Source organism: Suncus etruscus, chromosome 7 (genome assembly GCF_024139225.1).
Source record: "Suncus etruscus isolate mSunEtr1 chromosome 7, mSunEtr1.pri.cur, whole genome shotgun sequence".
NCBI lineage: Eukaryota > Metazoa > Chordata > Mammalia > Eulipotyphla > Soricidae > Suncus > Suncus etruscus.
In genome coordinates this window covers 64,135,199-64,148,636 of record NC_064854.1, presented here as the reverse complement: position 1 = coordinate 64,148,636, position 13,438 = coordinate 64,135,199, and the positions used below count along the sequence as shown (strand labels likewise).

Sequence of the window (13,438 nt, the reverse complement as noted above, 5' to 3'; positions counted from 1 at the left end):
TTTGGGCTATACTCCCCAGTATATGGTGATTATTACTGTGTTTGAGGTTCCTATCCTGTTACACCCTGTTATTTAATCGTGGGGTATTGGGTTTATAGCTGGTGTATATTCTAGGTACTTCAGAATAGTGCTACCATTCTGTGTTTATCTTTTGTCTTCTGACTTACTTCGTATAATATAATATGATCTAGGTCCATCCACGTTGCTGCAAAGTCTGTGATTGTATCATTTCTGACTGCCATTTAGTATTCCATTGTGTATAGATACCACATCTTAATAATCCACTCATCTGTTGTTGGACATCGAGGTTGGTTCCAAGACTTGGCTATTATACTGAGTGATGCGATAAATAGTGGGGTGCACACATATTTTGGGATGAATGTCCCTCCGACTTGGGGGTAGATACCTAGGAGAGCAATTGCTGGGTCAAATGGGAGCTCAATTCTGAGTTCCTTGAGAACTCTCCAGACTGTTCTCCATAGGTGTTGGACTTGGGGGCTTTCCCACCAGCAGTGGATGAGAGTGCCTTTCATACTGCGTCCCCGCCAACACAGATTGTTCCCATTATTTTTGATGTGGGCAATACTCACTGGTGTAAGGTGGTACCTCATTGTTGTCTTGATTTGGATTTCTCTAATGATGAGTGAAGGTGAGCATGTTTTCATGTGTTTGTTGGCCATCTTTTGGTCTTCCTCAGAGAAATGTCTATTCATTTCATCTCCCCATTTTTCTATGGCTTTCTTTGGTTTTGGGGGACTCAGCTTTCTGAGTGCTTTGTATATTTTGGTTATCAGTCCCTTATCTGATGTATTGAGTGCGAAAATTTTTTCCCATTCAGTTAGCTGTCTTCTTGTCTTGAGTTGGGTTTTCTTCGCCATGCAGAAGCTTCTTAATTTGATGTAATCCCATTTGTTTATGTTTGACGCTAAAATCCTTGCCATTGGTGTTCCATCCTCGAAGACTTTTTAAATATATAGGTCTTCGAGTGTTCTGCCTATTTTTCCTCAATAAACTTTATAGATTCTGATCTAGTTTCAAGGTCTTTAATCCATTTTGAGTTGACTTTTGTATAAGGAGTGAGGTATGGGTCAATTTTCAGTTTCTTACAGGTTTTCCAGTTGTACCAACACCATTTGTTGAATAGACTTTCTTTGTTCCATTTCAAGTTCTGGGATCTATTGTCAAATATTAGTTGACTGTGTATCTGGGGATTTATGTCTGGAAATTCTGTTCTAACCCTCTGGTCTGAGGCTCTGTTTTTGTTCCAGTACCACGCTGTTTTGATCACTATGGATTTATAATATAGCATCAGATTAGTTAAAGAAATGCCACTCAGTTTCTAGTTTTTCAGTATCTCTTTTGCTATCCTGGGTCTTTTGTGGTTCCAGATGAATTTTATGATTGATTTTTCTAAGTCTTGGAAGAATGATGCCTGGATTTAGATGGGGATTGCATTGTATCTATATAGAAGTTTGGGTAGGGTAGTCATTTTGATTATGTTGATTCTACCTACCCATGAGCATGGGATGTTCTTCCATTTCCTTAGATCCTCTTCAATTTCTTTCTGAAGTGTTTTGAAATTTCCCTGGTATAAATCCTTCATTTCCCTTGTAAGGTTGATTCCTAGGTACTTGATATTTTTGAAACTATTTTAAATGGAATTGTATTTTTATCTCTGTCTCTTCAGCTTCGCTATTTGTACAGAGAAATGCTACTGTCTTTTGTGTATTGACTTTATAACCAGCCACTTTGCTGTAATGGTTAATTATTTCTAGGAGATTTACTGTGGAATCTTTAGGGTTTTCCATGTATATCATTATGTCATTTGCAAAAGGAGATAGTTTGAGTTCCTCTTTCCCAATTTGCATCCCTTTGATTCCCTTCTCTTGTCTGATTGCGATTGCAAGGACTTCTAAGATTATATTGAATAAGAGTGGAGAGAGTGGACAGCCTTGCCTAGTTCCTGACTGTAGAGGAAATGCTTCTAGTTTTTCACCATTAAGGATAATGTTGGCTGTGGGATTTTCATAGATTGCTGTAACTATCTTGAGGAAGGTTCCTTCTAACCCTATTTTGCTAAGTGTCTTCAACATGAAAGGGTGTTGTTGGATTTTGTCAAATGCCTTCTCTGCATCTATTGATATGATTATGTGGCTTTTGATTTTTTTGTTGTTGATGTGATGTATGATGTTGATTAATTTGCGTATGTTGAACCAACCTTGCATTCCTGGGATAAAACCCACTTGGTCATGATGTATGATCTTTTTGATGAAGTGCTGGATTCGGTTTGCTAAGATTTTGTTGAGTATCTTTGCATCTATGGTCATTAGAGAGATTGGTTGTAGTTTTCTTTCTTGGTGGTGTCTTTGTCATCTTTGGGAATGAGTGTGATATTAGCCTCATAAAAGGAGTTGTGAAGAATGCCTGTTTTTTCAATGGTTTGGAAGAGCCTGTGGAAAAGTGGCAGTAAGTCTTCTCAGAATGTTCGATAGGATTCACCTGTAAATCCATCTGGGCCTAGACTTTTGTTCTTAGGGAGTTTCTTAATTACATCATCATCATCAATTTCCTCTGATGTAGATTGGTCTGTTTAGCTTTCTAGGTCTTCCTTTTCCAGTCTCAGGAGATGTGCATTTTGGTGGACTTGGGAACTTAGTAGGATTTCTCTCTGTATCTCCGGCTGTTAGGTTCCTCCTCAGTTTACCCATGGTTTTATATATTTATTGGTGTGACTTGGAGAGCAGTGTCTTATGATTTTGGCCTGCTTTTGCTCCCTGAGATGTGGGGCTGGGTCCCTTCTCTGGATTGCAGCTCTGAGTGGAACTGTTGGGTGGACTGGCTGAAGTTTGGCCTCTAGTGTGCCCTCTAGCGGGAGCCTGGTTAGTGTTCCCTGCTCTTGCTGCCAGCCAGTGCAGTACTGCTCCGAGCCACAGTGGTGGGGGGCGCTTTTGAGCCTGGCTCCTTTGACCTCTCCTTGCCCTCCCCTACCTTGAAGTCAGTGGAGCTCCGCCACTTTCAGTCCTCTGTTGAAAAACCCTCTCTTCTATGGTTCCTAGCTCATTCCAGCTGGGGGCGCTAGGGGCAGAGGCAGCGGGAAGTCCCTTGGCAACTGCTGCCCCGGGAGACCTCACAGCCACGACAAGGGGAGGGGCGGAGGCAAAGGATAGTCTCTCACCTGGTGCTGCCTCTGGAACCTCACAGACGCGACAGGGGGAGGGGCAGAGGCAAAGGATGGTCTCCCACCTGGTGCCGCCTCTAGAAACCTCACAGGAGCGAGGGGCGTGACGAGGGGAGGGGCGAAGGCAAAGGAAGGTCTCCCACCTCGTGTCACCTCTAAAGACCTCACAGATGCGACAGGCGGAGGGGTGAAGGCAAAGGACGGTCTCTCACCTGGTGCCACCTCTGAAGACCTCACAAACACGACAGGGGGAGGGGCAAGGGAAAAGGACAGTTTCCCACCTGGTGCCACCACTAGAACCTCACAGGCACGACAGGGGAGGGATGAAGGCAAAGGACGGTCTCCCACTTGGTGCTGCCTCTGAAACTTCACAGGTGCGATGGGGGAGGGGTGAAGGCAAAGGATGGTCTTCCACCTGGTGCCACCTCTGAATACCTCACAGACGCGACAGGGGAAGGGGCGAGGGCAAAGGACGGTCTCCCACCTGTTGCTGCCTCTAGAAACCTCACAGGCATGACGAGGGGAGGGGTGAAGGCAAAGGACCCCAGTACCATGCTTTTTTGATCACTATGGCTTTATAGTATAGCTTCAGGTTAGGTAAAGAGATGCCACCCAGCTTCTTGTTTTCAGTATCTGTTTGGCTATCCTGGGTCTTTTGTGGTTCCAATGAATTTTATGATTGTTTGTTCTAGGTCTTGAAAGAATGACGCCTGGATTTGGATGGGAATTGCACTGTATTTATATAGAAGTTTGGGTAGGGTAGTCATTTTGATTATGTTGATTCTACCTACCCATGAGCATGGGATGTTATTCCATTTCCTTAGATTCTCTTCAATTTCTTTCTGAAGTGTTTAGAAATTTTTCTGGTATAGGTCCTTCACCTCCCTTGTACAATTGATTCCTAGGTACTTGATAATTTTTGAAACTATTTTAAATGGAATTGTATTTTTAATCTCTCCCTCACCTTCGTTATTTGTATAGAGAAATGCTACTGTCTTTTGTGTATTGATTTTGTAGCCAGCCACTTTTCTGTAATGGTTAATAGTTTCTAGGAGTTTTACTGTGGACTCTTTAGAGTTTTTGATGTATATCATCATATCCTTCGCAAAAAAGAGATTGTTTGAATTCCTTTTTCCCAATTTGGATTCCTTTGATTCCCTTCTCTTGTCTGATTGCGATTGCAAGGACTCCTAAGATTATATTGAATAAGAGTGGAGAAAGTGGACAGCCTTTCCTAGTTCCAGACCTTAGTGGAAATGCTTCTAGTTTTTCACCATTAAGGATAATGTTGGCTGTGGGCTTTTCATAGATTGCTGTAACTATCTTGAGGAAGGTTCCCTCTAACCCTATTTTGCTGAGTGTTTTCAACATGAAAGGGTGTTGGATTTTGTCAAATGCCTTCTCTGTATTGATTGATATGATCATGTGTTTTTTGTCTTTCTTGTGTTGATGTGATCTATGATGTTGATTGATTTGCATATGTTGAACCAACCTTGCATTCCTGGGATAAAACCCACTTGGTCATGGTGTATAATCTTTGTTGATGAAGTGCTGGATTCTGTTTGCTAAGATTTTGTTGAGTATCTTTGCATCCATGTTCATTAGTGAGATTGGTCTGTAGTTTTCTTTCTTGGTGGTGTCTTTGAGAATGAGTGTGATATTAGAGTTGTGGAGGATTCCTGTTTTTTCAATGGTTTGTAAGAGCCTGTATTGCTGTTTCCCCCTAATTACTGCTTTTGCTGTGTCCAACAAATTTTGACAAGTTGTCTTCATTGTTTGTCTCAAGGAATCTATTTATTCCTTGAGTTGCTCTTTCATCCAGCTGTTGTTGAGCAGCATGTTGTTTAATCTCCAGGTATTAGTTTTTCTTCATTGTTTTTCTTGCAGTAATTTTGACCTCTGTTGCATAGTGATCTGATAGGGTGCTTCTAATGATCCTTACATTTGTGGTCTTATATAGGTTAGATTTGTATCCTAAGACATGGTCTATTCTGGAGAAGGTTCCATGAGGGCTTGAGAAGAATGTGTATTCTGTTTTCTGTGGTGGAGGGCCCTATATAAGTCTATTAGCCCTAGATCATCTAATTTTTCATTTAGGGCTCTTATTTCTTTTCTATTTTTCTGTCTGCTGGATCTGTCCAGTGGTGATAGTGAAGTATTAAAATCTCCTACTATTATCACATTTCCCTTTCTGTGTTTCTCCTGATTAGTGAGCAACTTCCTCACATATTTGCTGACTCTACATTAGGTGCATAAATATTGATCAGGGTTAGTACCTCTTGATCTATTGTTCCCCTGATTAGTATGTAGTGACCCTCTTTGTCTCTGATCACTTTCTCGAGGTTGAATGGAATTTGGTCTGATATAAGAATTGCTGTCCCTGCTCTTTTTTGTTTTCCATTGGCTTGGAAAATTGATTTCCATCCTTTCATTCTAAGCCTCTGCCTGTCCTGTATTGTAGTTGTGTTTCTTGCAGGCAGCAAAAGTCCGGTTTATGTTTTTTAATCCAGTTCTCTACTATGTGTCGTTTAATGGGAGAGTTTAGTCCGTTAACATTTAGGGAGATTATTGACAGAGAGGGCTGTTGTGCAGTTGTGTTGTGTAGAGTGGTTGTTATAATCGGGGGTTTGGATTGTGTAGTTCATCTCTTAGTAGGTCATTTAGGATCGAATTTTTTACACAAATACTGAAAGTTCGTTTTAGTTTGAGAGTGTTTTTAGGCTCCTTTGCCATCCTCCCCTACCTGGAAGTCAGCGGAACTCCGCCTACTCCAGGCTTCTGCCAAAAACCTCTCTCGTCTGTAGTTCCTAGTCTGTCTCAGCGGGGGGTGCCAGAGACCTCGGAGATGCCGTTAGGGGCAGAGCGGATGCAGCGGAAAGTCCCCTGGTGAATGCTGCCCTGGGAAACATTGCAGACATGGCCGGGGGAGGGGCAGAAGCTGCGGAAGTTCCCCTGGAGAATGCTGCCTGGAAAACCTCGCAGTCCTTTTCTAATAGAGATATGAAAACAAATTTGTAATGCAGTTAGGCCTTACACCCTGAACATTGATTGGCATAATAACTTTTTTCAGGTCTCAGAAGAATTGGCATTGTCCATACATCCCTGAACCATTGACAATTTGCAGAAACAACCACAATTGTCTACAACATCACCAGGAAGCAGACCTCTACCAGGGAAGACCCTACCACTACCCTGGCATTGACTTATTTTAAAGAGTGTTTCCTTAACACCCAGATGATTCAGCAACAGCAACAACATGTTTGCAGAGTAGGACACTTCACATCTAAAGGTGAGGTGAAACTAGAGGAAGATCCACATGATCCTGACTTTGATGAAAGAAATGTACAGAAACCAGAATCTTTAACAACAGAAACCTGACACCAACAACAGCTAATGTGTAAAAAAAAATTCACTGGGACCACAGAGAATAACTCAGGAGTTAGACAACCTAGTATGCCTGGAATGCAGAGTCAGTCTTATGCCAGAAAACTTCAGGGAAAAGGTCTCCTTGTATTTAGGCCAAGGCTTTTTTTCTCCTCTATTTTTCCCCATATTTTGCTGGGTCTATACAAAAAACAACATTTGCCACTCTCACATAGTTATTACTGTATTTTTTCACTCTTATCCTTTTTAAGAGAGCTTACTAAACTTGCTTTAATGAATTCATTATGATTCAATAATTTTTGAAAAATATTCTTTCCTTCTCTTCCATTTTTTTTAGCTTTTCTTTCAATTTTCTGTTTTTTAAATCATGTTGCTTTTGGTCTTCCTAAAACAAATGTTTTATTATCAGTTATGTCAACTATGTAATGTATTTTCTTTAAATAAATAAAAATATTGAGGAAAAAATAAAATAAAATAAAAATTAATTTTTATAGTTTTTTTAAACTATAGTCCACCCTCCAATGGTCTGAAGAACAGTGAACATGGCCCTCTGCTTCAAAAGTTTGAGGATTCCTGGCATAGACTCAGTAAAATGTGGATATCTTAAGAAAAAAGATGAGTTACCATCTGTTAGGGATAGGAATTCCAAAATTTTTGTTGCAGGTGGGCCCTAAACCCTGAACATTTCCATATTCTTGCCTTTCCTTAAGTTTCAATTGCTCTAAGATTGACCATACACCCTCAAACTTCGGGTCCCATCAACACAACCAAGGGAATGTTTCAAGCCACTCTGGCAATGCATTGCAATCACATGCTTCATGATGCCCTGGCAATGACAGAGGACTTGTGGGAGCCCAAGAACTCTGTGCAATGCCTTACTACAATAGCCACCAATGAGAAGAAGAAGGAAAGGGAACCTTTAATTTTCTGAGGATTAAAAGAAAGACTCTGGGGCCCGGAGAGATAGCACAGCGGCGTTTGCCTTGCAAGCAGCCGACCCAGGACCAAAGGTGGTTGGTTCAAATCCCGGTGTCCCATATGGTCCCCCGTGCCTGCCAGGAGCTATTTCTGAGCAGACAGCCAGGAGTAACCCCTGAGCAAAGCTGGGTGTGGCCCAAAAACCAAAAAAAATAAAAATAAAATGAAATATTTCCCTAGAAATGTAAAAGCTAAATAAAAAAAAAAAAAAAAGAAAGACTCTGTAGGGTTAGGCAAACTATAGACTGGCCAGAAGCCTGTGGTTGGTATGCTTCCTGGGAAAGGTCATTCTTCTCTTATATAGAATAAAGGATTGTCTTTTCATTTCCTAGATTTTACTGTGCTTATGCAAAATAAGGGTCACTTTTTAAGGCTCCTATGTAGGGGTTCCTGCTGGTTGTGGAGAACAATAGAACACAGTTTATCTGGCCAATCTTATATTTTTGTGTTCAGTAAACTGAAAAGGGAGGATATTGTTGGTTTAGAACTTATTTCATGCTGAATAAAGCTGGATTTCTGCCTGTTCCCTGCTCTCTTTACAAAGAGATAAACTTAAGTGGGACTACTTCTAGAGAAGCCTTTTGTCTTAACAGTCCCTGCCTGGTGGTGGGTTTTGTGCTCAATAAAAAATATGATTTTGGCAGACAATGCTCTCTCAATCCACAAGGTTGAAAGCTCCCCAAAACACTTGTTTAGTGTTTCACCTTCCTCAGCATTGTTTGTCTTATTCCCTGTAGTGAATTCTCTTCCAGACCCTTTTTCCCAGGGTTGAATTATGATGTGTGGAGCTCACAGTTTATTATCTGAATAAAGAAAATGTATTTAAACTCTCTTCACCTGCAATGAAGAATGAGTCATTTCTAAGTTTTTGATCAAATCATTATACTTTGATTTAAAATTTTTACTAATTTTGAAGATAGTTTTACATATATGGATCTGTATCAAACCACAGAACTTTGCTTCCTCCTGCCACATAAAAATTGTTAAAACTATCACTCTTTTAGGTGCCAGAGCAGTGTCACAGCAATAGGACATTTGCCTTGCATGTGGCTGACCTAGGACAGATTGCAGTTCAATCATCCACGTCCCACATGGTCCTCCATGCCAGAAGCAATTTCTGAGTGTATAGCCAGGAGTAACCCCGAGCATCACTGGGTGTGGCCCAACAAACAAACAAACAAAAACAAAAAAGACACAAACAAAAAGAAACTTTCCCTTATTTAGAATTCAGGTACATTTATATATAATCCATCTTCTATTACCAATCCTTTATTTATTCATTATCTAGTGTGCCTTGGATTAGAGCAGGGATGGCGAACAAGTTTGACACAAAGAATCAAAATTTTAAACTGTGAGAGTCAGAGAGCCACACCACGTAGTGGCCTGCCAAAATAGACAAACACTCACACAAAAGCATATAATTTTAACAATTATATATTAAACACAGATTGCATTTTTCCATTTTGAGTGAGGGTAAAAATTCTGCAGTGATGGTGAGGGTGTGCTGCTTCCTCCATACTAAGAACTAACGGCAAGATGTGACACAACATGTGACACACGGGTCCCCCTGGGCTCACTGACCCGTGCAGTTGTTTCTGAGGGATGGGAGACAGGATGACGCAGCCTGGAGGCGGGAGGTACTACGTGCTTGGAGATCTCTCCTTCAAGGTCCCTCCACAGAAGCAGCAGAACAAAATCCAAACTTGGCAAAGAGCCACAGTTTACAAAAGAATGACAAGAGGCAGAGAGCCACATTCATTTTGGCTGGGAGCAGCATGTGGCTTGAGAGCCACATATTCTCCACCCCTGGATTAGCAGGAAAAATAAAAATGCACAAGAGTTATTTTAAAAAGAAAGAATGGTTCCCCAAGCCAGGAATGATTTCTGAGTGCACAGCCAGGAGTAACCTCTAAGCATCAGCAGGTGTGGCCAAAAAACCAAAAAAAAAAAAAAAAAAAAAAAAAAGGAAGAAAAAATAAGATCATTTCACTTTAAGAGCAGCTAAACTAGCTAATAACATTAAGAATCTGTCAGTATTAAATGTGAACTATCCCTAAGAATTATAGGGTTTATTACTTTGTTAAAATGGTTATATTTGTGTTCACTGGGAAATAAAACCATTCTACGGTAACTAAAATGTCAGCAGGGAGAGAACTTTTCATTTAATGAAGTGCAAAGAATAGGAGATACTTTCAATTACATGTGTTTCATTGTGTTGTCTCTGGGACTTTCCCACCATTGGAAACAAATACAATGGCCAACAAGACTTCTTGACTAAGACAGGTTGAACAAGAACGTTGATTTAGGTACTTCATTTCTTTCTTTTTTTTTTTTTTTGGTTTTTGGGCCACACCCGTTTGACGCTCAGGGGTTACTCCTGGCTATGTGCTCAGAAATCGCCCCTGGCTTGGGGGGACCATATGGGACGCCGGGGGATCGAACCGAGGTCCGTTCCTTGGCTAGCGCTTGTAAGGCAGACACCTTACCTCTAGCGCCACCTTCCCGGCCCCTAGGTACTTCATTTCTATTCAGTTATTTGAGTTCTGAACTGATTCTGGGCCTGTTTTCCCTCAACAGTTTCTGTACTTTTCTCTGCACTTGGTTTTCCTTTGTTCTATTTCAGAGAGGCTGGGATGCTGATTTCTGTAGACTACACTTAAAACCTTGGGTGTCATTTGGGTTTTTATTGTATCTGACTAATTTATCCATGGCAATGGGCAAGAGTAGGAGGTAATGGGGGTATATATTTTTTTAAATTTCATTACTTAAGCACCATGGTTACGGAAATGTTCATAGTTGGGTTTCAGTCATAAAATGCACCTGGCCATTCAACTGTGCAACTTTCCCACCAACAATTTCTCCATTATACAAACCCCACCTCCCGCCTGTCTCTGGGAAAGAAATTCTGCTTCTCTTATTATAATTGTCATGATAGTAATGAGTGCAGTTATAACTGTGAGTGATCTAGCTTCACTCACCGCCCTTTGTGAACGTTTCATATTATGAGCTGGATTTCCCAGGCTCATCTCTATTGTATCTGGATATTAATTACATATTGTTTTTTATTTTTATTTGGGGGGGTTGGGTCACACCTGGCAGTGTTCAGGGGTTACTCCTGGCTCTATGCACAGAAATCTCTCCTGGCAGGCTCAGGGACCATATGGGATGCCAGGATTCGAACCACCAACCTTCTACATGCAAGGCAAACACCTTACCTTCACACTATCTTTCTGGCCCTATCTTTTATTTTTCTTTAATCCCACAGATAAGTGAGACTTTTCTTGTTTATCTCTCTTCCTCTGAATCACTTCACACAGCATAATAGTCTCCATGTCTATCCATGTAGAGGAAAAATTTATGACTTTATTATTCCTAAGAGCTGCATACTCTTCCATCATGTAGATGTACTTCATTTTCTTTAGCCACTCATCTGTTGTGGGTCACCTAGGTTGTTTCCAGATACTAACTACTGTAAATAGCAGTATATTGTTATGGAATAAATAGAGTAGATATTGTGTTTTTGTGTGCCTAGTGATATTCCTAAAATGGTATCGCTGGATAATATGGGAGTTCAATTTTCAATTTTTTTTAGAAATATCCATATTGTTTTTCAGAAAGGCTGAATTAGATGGTATTCCCAACAGCAATGAATGAGAATCTTTTTCTACCAGCAGACATGACAGCACTAGTAGTTATTTTTTGTGATGTGTGCAGGAACGTAGTGTAAGATATCTCATTATTTTTTGATTTGCATCTCCCTAATTATTAGTGATATGGATTTTTTCACTCATTCAAAAAGCATTTGAGTTCTTACTATAATTCTTTTCTGATAGATAAAATCATTATTTAAACACCGTATTTACAAACATGATTTTAATTGGGTTTCAGTCATAAAAAGAACACCTCCCTTCACCAGTGCAACATTCCCATCACCAACGCACCCAACTCTCTTTTTTAATGAGCCTTTTGGCGACCTGTATTTTTTTCTTTGAGAAAAAGTCCTTTAATTTTTCTCCCTATTTTTGGATGGAATTATATTTTTTCTTGTTAAGATCTGTCAGTACCTTGCATATTAAATATTGGCTTCTTATAAGAAGGATATTGGTGAAATAGTTTCTCCCATTGCATGGGTAGCTTTTAAAGCATCATGACTATTTTCTTTGAAGTGCAGAAGTTTCTTAGTTTATATAGTTCCATTTCTTTATCTTTGTTTCTACTTGTTTGGACGGTGCTGTTTCCTACTTGAAGACACCTTTTGTCTCAGTGTCATGGAGTGTTTTGCCTACATTTTCTTCTATATACCTTATACTTTCATATTTGTCATCAAGGTCTTTAATACATTTGATTTCACCTTTGTGCATGGTATTGAAGAGAGCTCTGAGCTCACTGGTTTGCATGTGGTTGACCAGTAGTTCTAACACCACTTGTTGAAGATGCTTTCTTTGCTCCATGTGTTTCTTAACCCTTTATCATATATTAATTGATTTTATGTTTTAGGGTCATTCTCTGAATAATCAAGTCTATTAGATTGATTGATATGTGGGTCTATTTTTATTCCAGTATTTTGCTGTTTTAATGACTACTCTTCTATAATACAATTTAAAGTTTGGGAAAGTAATGATTAACATCTTTTCCCTAAGGATTGCTTTAGCTATTCATAGACATTTATTGTTCCAAATAAACTTCAGGAGTGTGTGATCTACTTATTAAAAGTGTCATGTGTATTCTAGAGAGATTTCATTAAATCTGTACAATGCTTTGAGGAGTATTGCCATTTTCATGATGTTAAACCTCCAAATCCATGAAGAGGTTATATGCCTCCATTTATTTGTGTCTTTTTGAAGCAGCATTTTGGAGTTTTCTATGTACTGGCCTCTCACTCTTCAGTTAAGTTGACTTCAATATACTTGAATTTCACAATAGTTTGGCACAATTGTGAATGGAAATTTTTTTGGCAATGTCTCTTTCTTCTCTTTATTATATAGAAAGGTCATGGATTTTTATGTGTTAATTTTGTAGCCTGCAAGTTTGCTATATAAATCTATTGTTTCTAGAAACTTTTTGGTAGTCTGTAGGATTTTCTAAACATAGTGTCATGTCATCTGTAAGTAGTGAGATCTTGACTTCTTCTTTTTTTTATCTGGATGCCCTTTATACCTTTTTATTTATTTTATTTTTATTTTTTTTGGTTTTTGGTCCACACCCGGTGACACTCAGGGTTACTCCTGACTCTGAACTCAGAAATATCTCCTGGCTCAGAGAACCATATAGAATGCTGGGAAATTGAACCACATTCCTTCCTGGTTTAGATGCGGGCAAAGCAAATGCCCTACCACTGTGCTATTGCTCCAGTCTCTATAACTTTTTATTTTTAACTAATTGCTATTTTGTGTACTTCCAGTTGTCTGTTGAATAGGAGTGGATAGGGCAGCCTTGTGTTTTACCAGATTTTAGAGGAAAAGATTTCAGTTTTATTTATTGAGTTTTATATTTTTCATGGGCTCATCATAAATATCCTTGACTATATTGATAAAAATTCCTTCCATTTCCCATCTTGTTCAGTTTTTGTTATGAATGGCTCTTGATCTTTATAAAGTGCTTTCTCTGCATTTAACTATATAATCATATGATTTTTATTTTTTTCTTTTGTTAATATGGTTTATTACATTGATTGACTTGTGTATGTTAAACCATCCTTGTAAAATAAATTCTACTTGGTTATGTTGTGTAACCTTGATGAAAAATTGAATTCTATTAACTAGAATTTTGTTAAAATGGATTGACAGTATATTCTCTCTAAAGGTTTGAAAGAATTCACTAGTGAATCTATTTGGGCCTGAGTCTCTGTTTTGGGAAGACTTTTGATTATCATTTAATTTCCTCAATAGTAATAGTTTG

At 39.3% G+C, this 13,438-nt stretch overlaps 1 pseudogene; it reads right to left on the bottom strand.

Moving 5' to 3' along the window:
• Nucleotides 1-3,127: 3,127 nt before the first annotated feature.
• The window catches only part of LOC126014326 (TATA-binding protein-associated factor 2N-like), a 29,153-nt pseudogene continuing 18,842 nt past the window's right edge, over nucleotides 3,128-13,438 (bottom strand).